Source organism: Crocodylus siamensis, chromosome 4 (assembly GCF_052110815.1).
Source record: "Crocodylus siamensis isolate JL-2025a chromosome 4, ASM5211081v1, whole genome shotgun sequence".
Classification (NCBI taxonomy): Eukaryota; Metazoa; Chordata; order Crocodylia; family Crocodylidae; genus Crocodylus; species Crocodylus siamensis.
This window is the reverse complement of record NC_143398.1, coordinates 36,755,161-36,769,934: the sequence shown is the minus strand read 5'-3', so window position 1 is coordinate 36,769,934 and position 14,774 is coordinate 36,755,161. Positions and strand designations below refer to the sequence as shown.

Below are 14,774 nucleotides of genomic sequence, written 5' to 3'. Positions count from 1 at the left end.
TACGTCTAGTTTTTGATCCACTGGGATTCATGTTATCAAATTCATCTTTGCAGCAATGAGGGCTAAACATTTACTATTATCTTTAAAATTATTTTTATTCTCTGTTGTATTAATAAAACAACAGGGAATAAGTCTTTCAGGGAGAAAATTGCATATCATGATGTTTGGCAAGATTGCTGTAAGATGCTATTCTTGGGCTATGTCTATACAGTAAAATAACAGTCCCTCAACAGTGCCACCTACAAGCACCTCACAGTGCTTTAGGCAGTCTTCCTTTCCACCCCACCCCTCAAATCAGAAGCAGTATAGCCACATCAATATAGTCAGGCTAATTGACTTGATAGTTGGCTAATTACTTCAGCAGTGCTAATTAGTTCAGCTGAAGCATCATGTAGGGGCAGCTGAACTCTATTTGGTATGAGAAGCAGTCTATCTGGAATAGTAAGGCATGCCTGATGAGGCCACTGCCAAGGATTGTAAGTTTAATGAACAGACATAGCATTAGGGAGAAGAGTCAGAGTAGGAAGCTGGATCCTTTGAAGCTGCAAGAAACTCATCTCACGTTGCCTCCCTTCACTTCTAAAATGACCTCTTAGAGCTGTGGCCATAAAATAAATGTATAAGATTGGAATCATGCCATTTGCTTGCCTTCTACCCAAAATTTGTCCAGGCAAGCAAAAAGGAAAAAAAAAAAAGCAAAAAGGAAAAAGCAAAAACCCCAATCCTAATTTGTATCAACATTTCAATCCAGAAGCAAGAAAATTCTTCTGTATCTGTTGCTTCGTTCTCCCTCTCTACCACACAGCAACTTCATGTGAAATTATTAACCTATTCATGTTAGTATTTTTAGGATGTAAATCCTCATATATTGGCAGCATTTACAACATTACATCTTTCTTTTTAAGACCTAGCCCACACTGTGCATAGGAAAAATATTCAACTGTCTTAATATTCTTAAATTTGGTTCTTTTTGAAAGTGCTATGGTACTGAAAGTGCTATAATAGTAATGTGTATGGTTTTAAAACTTTTCACCTCAGATGTAAAGAAAAGATTATCAGGATTTAGCTAACAAACCCTAAAAAAATTTTGTTTTAAATTCAATGCAGACCATGGTCATGTCATCTTAGTTCCTAGTTTCTTCAGTGTGTATTAGAGAGGGAAAAATGATAACTAAAACAGAACTCCTACACATTCACCTCTCAGGCAAAATATAAAAGGAAGGTCCTTTTGTCCCTCGGCAAACTGAACATTGATGAGTGGTCACTGGGTCAAAGTGAGCTCTTGAGAAAAATCAATACAATTTACTTCCCAGGGTTTTCTTCTCTACACAAGTTCTCAGTCACCAATGGCAGCCAAAAAACCAAGTGTCTGCTGGCTCTTCACTCTTAGGAATACCCAGATATAAAAGAAAATGTTGACACTTCTTCTATTTAACCTGACAAATCATCATTCAAACTGTGTAGTCAAACAATGAAAATCAGAGAACTAGCAGTGGAACCTTCAGACAGTGCATGATCTCACCAATACAATTAAAAGGAAAAATAATCTGTGGTCTCCTTTTTCTCTCCAAAACAAACATCCTAGAAGTATTCTAAGAAAGTAGTTTATAGATGTTTCACTTACACTCTTAGTTGTTGAGTTTTTTCTTTTAATTTAACTGGTCTTTGAAAATCTTGCCAAATAAAAGCTCCTGGGAGAATCTTGAAAGAATGAGAAACTATGAGTTAATACAACATAGATTACCGTCAGTATAAGTTAACTGGCATGATTATCAAATATTTTGAAGTGTCCATAAACTCATTACATTTGCACTGGTGTAATTAACCTTGGAAACACATTGTAGATCACAGATATTTCAAAAGACTTAGAATTATGATATTGTCTACTTGCCCCTACAGAGAAATAAAGAGAGTATGGTGTCTTCTGCAAGGACTGTTTGGACCATGGTACTCAGCATTCAAAGGTAAGAATTATAATGCACACATTTACTCACTCTAGAGAAAACAGGGAAGGGAGAGAGGTGAGAAATGCAAATTCTGTTCCCTGGTTGCGTTGATCAGCCTAGTTGATCATGTCTTCTAGAAGTGGTCATATGAAAGCAGCTAGACTCAGAGGAGAAGGAGAGGGGATGGCTTGGAAGAAGTCTGATCCCAAAACTGGTTTTCCAGAGCAGCTGTGGCGTGGCACCTCAGTGTGGTAGTATGGTATATATCTTTGGACACAATCAGGTTTATTTACGTTTGGAATGCTCTTTGTATAGTGTCATAACTTGACAACTACTGTTGTTAAATTTATTTGCTGTATCTGCATTTGAATATGTGGATGTTGGACTCACCAATGACTTCCCTATATACTGGAAGTCTGTCATCCTCATATCAAGGGACTGCTACCCCATTATTAAAATCCAGCTATCATTAACTCATGATTTTAGAGTCAAGGAAATAAAGCTGTCAGATAATTAGCTTGGAACTAAATAGCATAATTCAGATTTCACTAACATTTTCATCTTTTCAGTTTCTACAATTCTTACTGAGATAATTAGAAGTCAGAAACATTTAAAACTTCATACAAACCTATCATGGGGTGCTGTGGTCTCACAGAACATAGCCTATATTATCTCCAGCAGCTGGCCTCTACACTTCTCTGAAAAGAGGACACTTTATTCAACACTGTGTGCTCCTGTATGACACAGAGAGAATTCAATGATGCATATATAATTTTCATAACAAAAGGTATTTATGAGAAAATATGAACAGAAAAAACATATTAACAGTATGCTAATTGGTTATAATATTGATACTGACATACAGATGTCAAATAAAAAACAGTGTTGTTAGAGAGATCTCTTTAATTTCCTATGGTCTAATAAAAGTACTGCAGCTTCATTTATTTATATCTTCAATGCCTTTCTTATAAAGTAAATATACGTGCAACTTGAAGATATAGCACACATGTTCATCATACAGCCTGCAAGTTGGTGTGTTCTAGAATTATAAAGACGATAATGTCCTTGCATATATAAAGGACCTGCTGTAGTTATGTAACCAGATAGATAGTCCCTAATAAGCTTAGAGATGGCTAATGCAAACAGTCCCATAAGCAACCCTGGGTGTGTCTATGTGTTCATTAATGCACTGTAGTTACTGCACATGAAATCTAGAGCTTGGATAACTGAGTACTAAATGAATGCGCCATAACTTGTGCTACTGAACAATAGTACTGGCTCATGAGTTTTTTCAGATGTTAACTGCACAGTAGCCTAGTTCTACTGTGCAACAGCATATTAGCATGGGTTTTGTCTGGCACGCTACTGTGTTATTAGGCTACTGAGCAGTTAGTGTCTTGCAGTTAGTGACACACCCATTGACACCTAATGTTTGATTTGGGTCTACTTGCCATAACAATAAGATCCCAACTCTGAAACTAGTCTATTAAGGATAGAAAAGATCACCAGAGACTTTAAGAACCAATAAAGAAAAACACATTCTGCTCAGGGAGGCTGAAAGCAAAAAGCTGAGTAAGTACTATACATAGCTATCCTTTTTGGGTCTACATAAATCATTTCTGCACTGACCCCCTGAGCCCATGTCTTTATTGATTCCCAAACATGTTTTTTTTTGGAAGACCTGATTCTGCTACTGCCACCAATTTCTGTCTTTGTATTCTCTGCGTTTATCCCAGAAATAAGGGCTTTAGCAGCTTTCCACATGGTATTAGCAATGGTAGCAGCTCATAGAGTCCCTTCCCCAGCCTTAAGCCTCAGCCGGCGATCTGTAGAACTAGCTGGGCAGAAACAAGCCTTCCAGTCACCTGTAGTGGATCAGAATTTAATTGCAAACCACACAGTACATCATGAAAAGAATGTGTTAGATCCTGGAATTAGGCATTTACATTAGAAATGCAATGCCCAGATCCATAAAGGAACATGTCATAAAGTACAACAACAGTCAAAATCACCATAGTTAGGTGATGAACTCCAAGAGTGGAAAATTCACAAACCCATGTTGGTGCCTAATTACCCTTTAGAGAGAAGAGGAAAGCTTAGATAAATAGGAAGGAGATTCACAGTGCCAACAGTCAACAGCCAGTAGGCTGATCTGGGAAACGTTTCTGTCAGCCTAAAGAAACTCGTGCAGGAAGAAGCATGTCTGAAATTCTGCCTCCTCCTGGCATGAAGTGCCTCTGTTAAAACCCCTTCTTGGATTTAGATGCCTAAATCATCTCCTTGCATACAAATAACTTGCTATTTCTTTTTAAAGAAACAAGAACAAGACAAACCTATAAAAAACCCACAAACCAAACAATCTAGATAGCTGCTAAATAAAGAGGTAGTACCCATCATCTCTATAAACCACTTGCTAGAGCACTTCTCTTGGAAGTGGGATACTTGGTTTCCATGCCATCCTGTTAGAGACCATATTAAGGGTATAAAAACAGCCTATCCCAATTTGAAACAGGATAGGAAGCGTAACAAGAGGCCAGTCTGGCTAAACAGAAAACTCTTCAAGTTGAAGAGTTCAAGTTTCATAGATGCATAGATTGTAGAGTTGGAAGGGACCACAAAGAATCATCGTGTCCGACCTCATGCCCCAGGCAGGAAAGAGTGCTGAGGTCATGTAGTTGACACTTAAAAAGGTATTGTACAAAAAGTGGATATTTACTCATATAATAATATAATATAGGAGTGAGTTGTAGAAGTATAGCACAAGCATACACAGAAAAAAAACAGGAAGGCCAAGGCATTAATTAAAATATAATTAGCAATGGATGTAAAAGGTAACAAAAAACATTCTACACATACATATATCAGAAATAAAAGGAATACCAAGGAAAGTATAGGTCTTTTCATGAAAGGGGAGGGCAATCTAATAAAGGATCAGAAGGGGTTGAAGTATTTAATGCTTTTTGTTTCAGTCTTCACAAATAAGGTTATCTATCAAATGACTGGTTCAGTTGACAACATGGATACGGAAGTGATAATCAGTCTGAACAGAAAAAGAACAAGTCAGAATTTAAATGGAGAAGCTGAATGTTTTCAAGTCACGAGGGCCAGATGAGATGTATCCTAAAGTACTCAAATAATTAGTTGAGATAGTTGCAGAGCCCATTGGCTTTATATCTGAGAAATTGTGGAAGTCAGTTGAGGTCTTGGATGACTGAGAAACAGCAAATATTGTGACCATCTTAAAGTAAAGGAAAAAGGAATTAGGACAGTCAGTCTGACCTCGATACCTAGAAAGATCAGAGATCAGGTTATCAAGGAATCTACTGTGAACAAGGTGATCAAGAGCAGCCAGCATGGATTCACCAATAGCAAGCCATACCTGATCAACCAGATTTCCTTTTACAACAAATATGTAGGGTTTTTGGATGGGCAAAACTAGTAAGTGTGATATGCCTCAACTTTAGCAAGGCTTTCAAGGTGATCTCCTATGGAGGTCAAAAGAAAAATAAGGGCAACACTGAACACCTGCTGAACGAAACAGGAAAGCTGCCAACCAACATCCAGGAAAAAGCTAATCTCCTCAATGATTACTTTGTGTCAGTTTTCTACAAGCCTCAGGAAATCACCCTGCCTGACAGGACACAGGATTACCAGGGTAAAGGTGACCATACACCTGCAAATGGCAAAGACCTTGTTAGGGAATACCTTCAGAGGCTGGATATCCACAAGTCAGCAGGCCCGGAAAAAATGCACCCAAGAGTGCTAAAAAGTTGGCTGACATCATAGCATGGCCAATTGAGAGGATATTTGAGAACTCATGGTGATTGGGAGAGGTTCCTGAAGATTGGAAGAGGGCCAACATGGTGCCTATCTTTAAGAAGGGAAGGAAGGAAGACCCAGGGAAGTACAGGCCAATCAGTTTGACCTTACTCCCTGGAAAGATCTTTGAAAAAGTTATTAAAGAATCCATCAACAACAGGCTAATGAAAGGCATCATTCTGAGAGATTGTGAACACAGCTTCATTATGGATAGGTCATGCCTGACCAACCACATTTCTTTCTATGACTAGGTGATGCATCACCTGGACAGAGGAGAGGCTGTTGCCATTTACTTGGATTTCAAAAAAGCCTTTGACTTGGTGTTCCATGATGTCCTCATGGGAAAACTGGGGAGCTGTGGCCTCGACAACCTTACGGTCCAATGGTTGGATCCAGAAAGTGACTGTTGATGGAACCATGTCAGCATGGTGCATGGTAAGCAGTGGCATCCCCCACGGTTCAGTTCTGGGACCAGTACTTTATAATACGTTCATAAGTGATCTGGATTCGGGTGTCAGAAGCAGACTGGCTAAGTTAGCAGATGACACCAAATTATGGGGAAGCACGGTCACACTAGAGGATAGGTTGGGAATTCAGACTGACCTGGACAGGCTTGCAAGGTGGGTGGATCAAAACCTGATGACATTCAACATACAGAAATGCAAGGTGCTCCACCTCAGCAGACAGAACCCATATTATACTTATAGACTTGGCCTATTATACTCACTAGTACCATGACCAAAAGAGACTTGGGGGTCATGACTGACCACAAGATGAATATGAGCCACTAATGTGATGCTGCAGCCAGCAAAGCAAATAAAATCCTGGCTTGCATCTACCAATGCATCTCAAGCAAGACCCAAGAGTCATCCTCCTACATTACTCAGCCTTGGTGAGGCCACAGCTGGAGTACTGCATCGAATTCTGGGCTCCACACTTTAAAAAGGATGTGGAGCAACTTGAGAGAGTCGAGAGGTGAGCCACATGCATGATCAGAGGTAAAGAGAAGAGGCCATATGAACAGAGGCTAAGAGGCATGGGACTTTTCAGCCCGGAGAAGCGTAGGCTTAGGAGGGATTTGGTGGTAGCTTATAAGTACTTAAGGGGTGTGCATCAGGAACTGGGAACATCTGTTCACCAGGGATGCCTAAGGGAAGACAAGGTCAAATGGCCACAAACTGCTGGAAGACTGTTTTAGACTGGACATAAGAAAAAGCTTCGTTACCATTTACGTCTCCAGAGTCTGGGATAGACTCCCCACAGAAGTGGTGCAAGCACCTACACTGAACACTTTCAAGAAGCTTGATGATTATCTTGCTGGGGTCATCTGACCCCGCAGACTTCCAGCCCTTTGGGCAAGGGGCTGGACCTGATGAACTCATGAGGTCTCATTCTGCCATAATGTCTATGATATCAATTAAATCTATGTCTATGAGATCTATGAAATCTATGATGCTTTCATTTGTAAGCTAAGGAAATATAGTCTAAATGAAAGTACTACAAAATACACATATAACTGATTGGACCATTATGCCCAAAAAATAGTCATCACTGTTTCAATGTATAACTGGGAGGAGGTATTGTGTCTGGGTCCAGTCTTGTTTATTATCCTTATTAATGATTGGGAGGATGGGATTGAATGCATAATTAGTAAACTTGAAGATGACACCAAGCTGAGTGGATTTGCAGATACTTTGGAGGATAGGACCAGGATTCAGAATCACCTAGACAAAGTGGAAAAATGGTCTGAAAGTAAATGAATGAAATTCAACACAGACAAGTGCAAAAGTCCTGCACTTAGAAAGGAACAATCACATGCACAAAGATTGGGAAACAGCTGGATAGGCTGCAATACTGTGGAAAAGGACTGGGGTGGGGGGTTGTGGCAGATCATAAACTACATATGAGCCAACAGTATGCTCTTGTTGCAATAAAGACTAATAGAATGCTGGTTTGTATCAACATGATTATTGCTTCTTAGGCTTACCATTGTAGAATGGAATTCACTGAGAGTTGGGAATGGCTAGAGTCACTGGGAAGTTACAATTGATGCTGTAGTATAAGCGTGCATGATCCTAGTGGAAGGAGATAGTAGTGGTGAGGTAGAAGAGTTGCAGGGGGGAGCCAGAGAAAAAGAAACAAAGAATAACATTTACCTAGATAACGATGAGAATGAGTAGCAGGGGGAGCTCAGGGAGGATGGAAAGAGTCTGGGAAGAGATCTGTAGGTGGAAAGAAAGGCAATAAAGAAAAAGACAGAGGGATGTGATGGAGAAAAGGGGCTGGGTGTCCAAAGACTCCAAAATTTAAGTGGGTGATTTAAGTGAATAATGATTAGATGAAGGACTCACTTGAGAAAGGCACACAACTTAGTTTTACATTTAAAGTATTTTTAGGCTAATTCAAGAACTGAGCAAATTATTTCAAGTGTATTGAGAATAAGGCATGTTGCCTCAAACAATAAAGGATATTGACCTATAACTTTTTTCACGAAAAAAATCTGAAAAATTGTCAGCATTTATTAATGCTAAATTACTACCTTGGACTGAAAAAGATAAGACATTTAACAGGATATTTATTATGATCACTATCGTCATAACAACTTCATAGAAAGATAAATGCCTGAGTTATGGCAACAGCTGTAGCAAATATGCATACAGATGGATATAATTCTCAATCTTATTTCTTTCTAAAAATCTTATCCTTAACATGTAAAAAGAAATTAATCAGATCTTGGATGATTTTATAGTCTTCTAGCACTAAGTTAGTCATTATTTGTAAATACCAAAGCATGACAGAAGAAAGATAAATATTTTCAACTAGAAGTCTAGAAAAATATATATTTAAAAATCCCACCCCACAAAATACTTTTACAATGAAAAATAAAATAAAAAAAAAAAAAAAAGTGGGAAGATGTTCAGGCTCCCGTGCAAATAACACGGGTTCATTAGAGGCAGGTCCTGTCAGACCAACCTGGTGGCCTTCTATGACCAGGTCACAAAATCCTTAGACACAAGGGTAGCAGTGGATGTAGTCTTTCTGGACTTTAGGAAGGCCTTCAACACTGTATCTCACCCTGTTCTCATTAAAAAACTGGGGGACTGTGGTGTTGACACCCACACAGTCAATTGGGTCGTTAACTGGCAGGAGGGTCGCACCCAGAGAGTGGTGGTGGATGGGTCATTTTTGACCTGGAAGGACGTGGGCAGTGGGTTCTGCAGGGCTCGGTCCTCAGGCCCGCACTGTTCAACATCTTCATCAGTGACTTGGATGAGGGAGTAAAAAGCACTGAGTTCAAATTTGCTGATGACACTAAGATGTGGGGGGATGTGGGCATGCTAGAAAGGAGGAATAGGCTTCAATCAGACCTAGACAGATTACAGGGGTGGGCAGATGAGAACAGGATGGGTTTCAACACTGACAAGTGCAAGGTAGAGCACTTGGGGAGCACCTGGGGAAGAAGAACCAGCACCATACCTACAGGCTGGGGAACTCCCTTCTCATCAGTGCAGAGGCAGAAAAGGATCTTGGAGTCATCATTGATGCCAAGATGAACATGGGCCGGCAGTGTGGGGATGCAGTCAGGAAGGCCAACTGCACCTTGTCATGCATCCACAGATGCATCTCAAGCAGGTCCAAGGAGGTGATCCTCCCCCTCTATGTGACACTGGTCAGGGCGCAGCTGGAGTACTGCATCCAGTTCTGGGTGCCGCACTTCAACAGGGACGTGGACAACATGGAGAGGGTCCAGAGGAGGGCCATTCGCATGTTCAGAGGGCAGTAGGGCAGGCCCTACGAGGAGAGGCTATGGGACCTGAACCTATTCAGCCTCCAGAAGAGAAGGCTGAGGGCGGATCTAATGACCATCTACAAACTAGTCAGAGGGGACCATCAGGCATTGGGGGAGTCCCTGTTCCCCCAAGCACTACCAGGAGTGACTAGGAATAACGGTCACAAGCTGGCAGAGGGTAGATTCAGCCTAGATATTAGGAGGCGCTACTTCACAGTCAGGGCGGCTAGGGTCTGGAACCAACTTCCAAGAGAAGTGGTGCTGGCTCCTACCCTGTGGGTCTTTAAGAGGAGGCTAGACAAACACCTTGCTGGGGTCGTTTGACCCCAGTACTTTTTCCTACCATGGCAGGAGGTCAGACTTGATGATCTGCTCAGTTTCCTTCCGACCCTACCAACTATGAAACTATAACTAATCAAAATTTATGCAACAAGTTTTGTTCTGTGAAATAGGCCATATTTAATTTAAAAGAAAACCCTCCTAACTTGAAGATTTTTGACTAGCATTCTTAAATACAGAAAGATACTAGTTGTTTTTCAGATTGGTAAATTAAAGTCCTTTGAATGTTAAAAACACACAAAGATATCTTGTGTGTGGGTGACATGTCTGAAGTCTAGCATCAAACTCCCTTTAATGCATTTGCAAATATTATCCCTATTTTTTAACTGACACAGGATAAAAATAAGCCAACTAATTTTCTTTTTTAAAATTGATCATACAAATCAATACAAGGCAACAAAAAATCAGCCCAGTTATGATCATTCATAACTAAAATGTGAAAGTAAAATGCTGGCAAAGTTTTAGCTGTACTGAGAACAAGATTTACATTTTTTTTTAAAGAAGATTTTTAAATACTAAGATGAAATAAGCCATGTTCCTATTAAGAACTAGAATCGCAGCAGAAATATCCCTCAGCTATTTCAGGTTATAAGGCAGGCGGTTTTTAAGACTGGGCAAATAATCAATAATTGAATGAAGATTTGAGTGCTCCATCTCCTAGCACGTAAACTAAGCATTCCTGTAATCAGACATTAGATGAGGTTTTTTAGTCATTTAAAATTATATTTCGATTCTCTCCTATCTTGCCAGGGCTAAGTCTTATAATACAGATGTTTTACTTCTCCACAGGTGTCATAGTAGGTGAATATTTAGGGTGTATGTTTTGGGGTGTGACATCAATTACACGGGGATTGGAAATTATGAGGCTACATTCCACTGATGGATCTGACTTGTACAAAATTCAGCTAGCAATATGTATGAACTCCCCCTCAACCTTTCTACAATTGCAATCTTTCTTATACATTTGCTTCCATTCATACAAGATTCTCACAATCCCCAACTTTGTTTTCTAGCATAACCAGTGCACCTATCTCCAAAATGTCCGTTTTTCAATCCTTATCCCCTGGACCCCTCCAACGCTTCTAATAGTCTGATTTAATTTCTCATATTTTATTCTCTGTAATATTGGTAACTTAGCAGAACTCTCTGTTCACTCACTGAAGAAATAAGTAGAGAAGCCATTGGTGGGGGGAGGGGCAGAAGGGGAGAGGGAAGGAAGATTTCTCTGCCTCCTGGAAAAAAGCAGTGCAATAGTGAAATTTACTGTATTTTCTTTTTGTACGAAACCCTCTCACACTGATCGAAGTGGGAATAACCACATATGAATCACTTTAGTACTGTAAAATTATCATAAAAAATACTATAGTCCTATTTTCAAGTATGTCATTTTATTAGTGGGGAAAGAAGGGGGAGGGGTGTGAGACTTTCAAACTCTGCCTGCAGTTCAGTACAGGGCATCAAGGTGTAAAAATATATCCTAATGTTCTACAGTAAATTCCTTTACACACATTACATTTTAAATTAAACTTATTTTATGTTGGTTTTAGCAACAGAAAAGAAGGAAATTGCTAAAGGCTAGTGGGATATTGAACATTGCTTTGAAATTCTATTGTTTTCTGCCTAACAGCCAGGTCCTTCTAAAATTATACCAACATTCTTAGAATGATCAACATTATTCCAAAGATTGTGGGACTTTGATTCTAGGCATCTTCCTACAGCATGGGATGAAAATCTTTCAACTTAATTAGTTATCCTATGGATATTTCTCTATAACCTCTCCTCTGTTAAATCCCTCCTGACATCTACAAACAAAACCTCACTGCCTTGGAATGAACCAAAACTGATTCTCTGTGACTGATCTCACCAATAAGCTTGTTTTTAACAAAGGCCCTTAGATCTGACAGCGGGTTTGTGTCATGGGGCCTGAAGATAAGTGCAGTTCCCAGGTCAGGCCCCTCTGCAATATGCAGATGCTTCAACTAGCAATGTCTGTTTAATTAATTTCAGTCTGCTTCACCTATTTATGCCTTTCACTTGCCTGCTGTTTGGTCTAGCAATACATATAAATACAAGATTATGGAAACGGAAAGCTCTGTATAAAGCAGAGATGAATTATTAATGCTAAAAATTACTATTCTGTTTTTGCCATTTCTTGTAAGGTTATCAGAAACTGCAACTTATCATTTGCTTTCATATACATACCTATGCACTTTTTTTGCATTTGATTTTATATACATACATGTGTACAAAAGGAAAATTTATATTTATAGGCCAGAATGTTAGGATTTACAATATAAATAAAGCTTTCTCTTATTTATTTTTTATTAGTGCCTAGAGGTCCTAATCAGAAAGGGGACCCTGTTGTGCTGCACAAATACATATAGAAGGCTAGTTTATACTACATGGCCTTTGTCCATGGAGCTACATGGCTATAGTTTTCCCAGCAAAGCTCCTTAATGAAGATCTTGCTTAAACCAGAAAAAGTAGACTTTGTTGATATAGCTAAATGACCTTCCTAAATGATAAAAGCCACAATGCAAGGGGCAAAGATTTCTTAGGGTGATATCTTTTATTGGACCAATTATGTCGGGATAAAGTTAGACAAGCTTTTGAATGAGATCTGAGAAAGAATGCCTTATATTTGAAATCATTATCTCTTGCATAATTTCCGGACTGTCACGGTTGCAACATCACTACTGGAAGAAGCCATAATGGCAGCAGGACCTTTTTGTCAATAGGAATTGTAGAAACCTGATGGGCTGGAGGACTAGGTTATTGTCATAGCTATGCTTGTAAATAGCATACTTTTTCACATTCCTAATGAACACTACTTTTCTGGAGAAACTTTGTAATGTAAACATGGCCAACAAGACAATTTGTCCATGTCCCAATGAAGGCCTTATGAACAGTTGTAATCCCAGTGACCTCAGTAGAACCATTCTTGCCTTAAATATTCACCATATTCGTGAATGTTTGCAGAATCACTTATTAATTAAAATAAAATGAAAGTGTTGATGGAAAAAAAGGGAAGGACTGAAGGAAGGTAAGAGTAATGACTGCATGTGTGGATACCAACTAAATGCATGATCAATTTGCCTGCACATTTTCCGCTCAAAGATACAGACAAATAAAAATAGTGACCACATCAGAGACAAACAAAATTGCTTTGAATGTTTCAGATCCCGAAGTATCTGTAGAATGCCTCTTCCAAATATGGTAAAATAGTGCAAAAATGACAAACTGATAAGTGATTTAATTGCTATCCTGAAGAAAAAAAAAACCCTGCAGTAAAGCTATCTTTCAGGACACAGCTATAATGTTTAGATTTCAGGACTCTAGAAAAAAAAGAAATATAGATCATAATGATAGCAAGGGAGGGAAAATGTTTAGTATAATATCCCTTGAGTGTGGTATGAATTTAAGCATACTAAACAGGAAGAAATAGTATCTCTGATCAGGATGGTTATCATGGTACACAAAGAATGCAGACAGCATTACTTCTCCATTGGAGATACAATAACCACCTGTGTAGAGAGGTGAAAAAGACTTTCCTTGGTGGAAAGTTAAACAGAACAATCCCTCTTTTCTCAGATTAGACAGAGAGTGAAAGCTTTCTCTTTCAGCATGTTTGGTCCATTTTATATTTGAAGATGTTTTGGCTCCTACAAAGAGGAAAACATAGGTACACAATCAGTTGGTTAGAAGGGACCTATCTGATAGGCTCAGAAGCATCCATGTGCATGAGGCCTTCATCAACTCAATGCAATAGTGACCTACAACATCATGGAAGAGGGACAGGCAGAAAAAGCACCAGAAGACACAGATCCTCAGGAAGGTGGAAGCTGGTAGCTTGTCACCTCTGGCAACAGACATACTCCTCTTCTGAACCTGCAGCTGTCCTGCTTGAAAAAAAATATGAACCTCTGGCTTTGGATAAGAGGAAACCCACTACAATGGCAGGAGAATCCAAGTTATGGCATGGGAGGGTCAAGACCACTGCTGCCAAGAGGAAGTGACAGGTGGCAGTGGTTGCTGATTCCCTCCTGCAGGGAGGCATCCATTTGCTGGCCTGAACTGTTAGCTCAGGAGGTGTGCTGCCTGCCAGGAGCCTGTGATACTGCCAAGGCTGAGCTGTGCATGGCTCTGGGTGCAAGACTGAAAGAGACAGGGTTCACATAAATCCTTCCAGGCAACAGTAAAGGCACAGCTAGAAGCAGACATAACCTGGAGATCACCTGCCTGCGTAGTTGGTGTCACCAGCAGGGGTTTGGTTTCTTTGACCCAGACGTGGTGTTCCATGAGGAAGGGCTACTGAAAAGAGTTGGGTTGGGGTGGTCTATCTGATGAAGACAGGGAAGAGGGTGGTCACGTATAGGCTTACTAACCTATAGAGGGGGGCTTTAAATTAGGTTCACCAGGGGATGGAAACAAAAAACCATGGATAAGTATAGAGCCAGGGTATCTGGATAAAAACTTAGTAAGGGGGAGCAATAATGGAAGCCTTAATAATGTTCTCAGAGAAAAGTTGATCACTTAGATACCTGCAATTCTTATATACTACTGTAAAAAGCATTCAGAATAATTTGGAAGAATTGGAAGTTCTAGTACAATTAAGGAATTATGATGTAATTGGGATTACAGGGCTGTGGAGGGATAGTTCATACGACTGGAGTACTTTTGTGGATGGTTATATCTTGTTCAGGAAGGGTAGGCAGGGGAACAAAGGTGCCTTATACATAAAAGAAAGGTACATGTGTTCTGAAGTGAAAATTAAACTTGTTGAATGCCTCTGGGTAAAGGTCAGAGGGGAAAACAGCAAGGGGGGTGTCCTTGTGGATGTCTGCATTAGGCATCCAAATCAGGAGCAGATGGATGAGTCT

General features: G+C 39.8%; 1 long non-coding RNA gene across 1 annotated transcript in view; it reads right to left on the bottom strand.

Annotated features, from left to right (window-relative positions):
* Positions 1-2,681, bottom strand: part of LOC149865632 (uncharacterized) — a 32,487-nt gene extending 29,806 nt beyond the window's left edge. The window contains exons 1-2 of the long non-coding RNA XR_016441856.1: positions 2,575-2,681; positions 1,625-1,701 (exon numbers count right to left, since the gene is read on the bottom strand). This is a non-coding gene — a long non-coding RNA (uncharacterized LOC149865632). The remainder of the gene's footprint in view (positions 1-1,624; positions 1,702-2,574) is intronic.
* Positions 2,682-14,774: the final 12,093 nt, after the last annotated feature.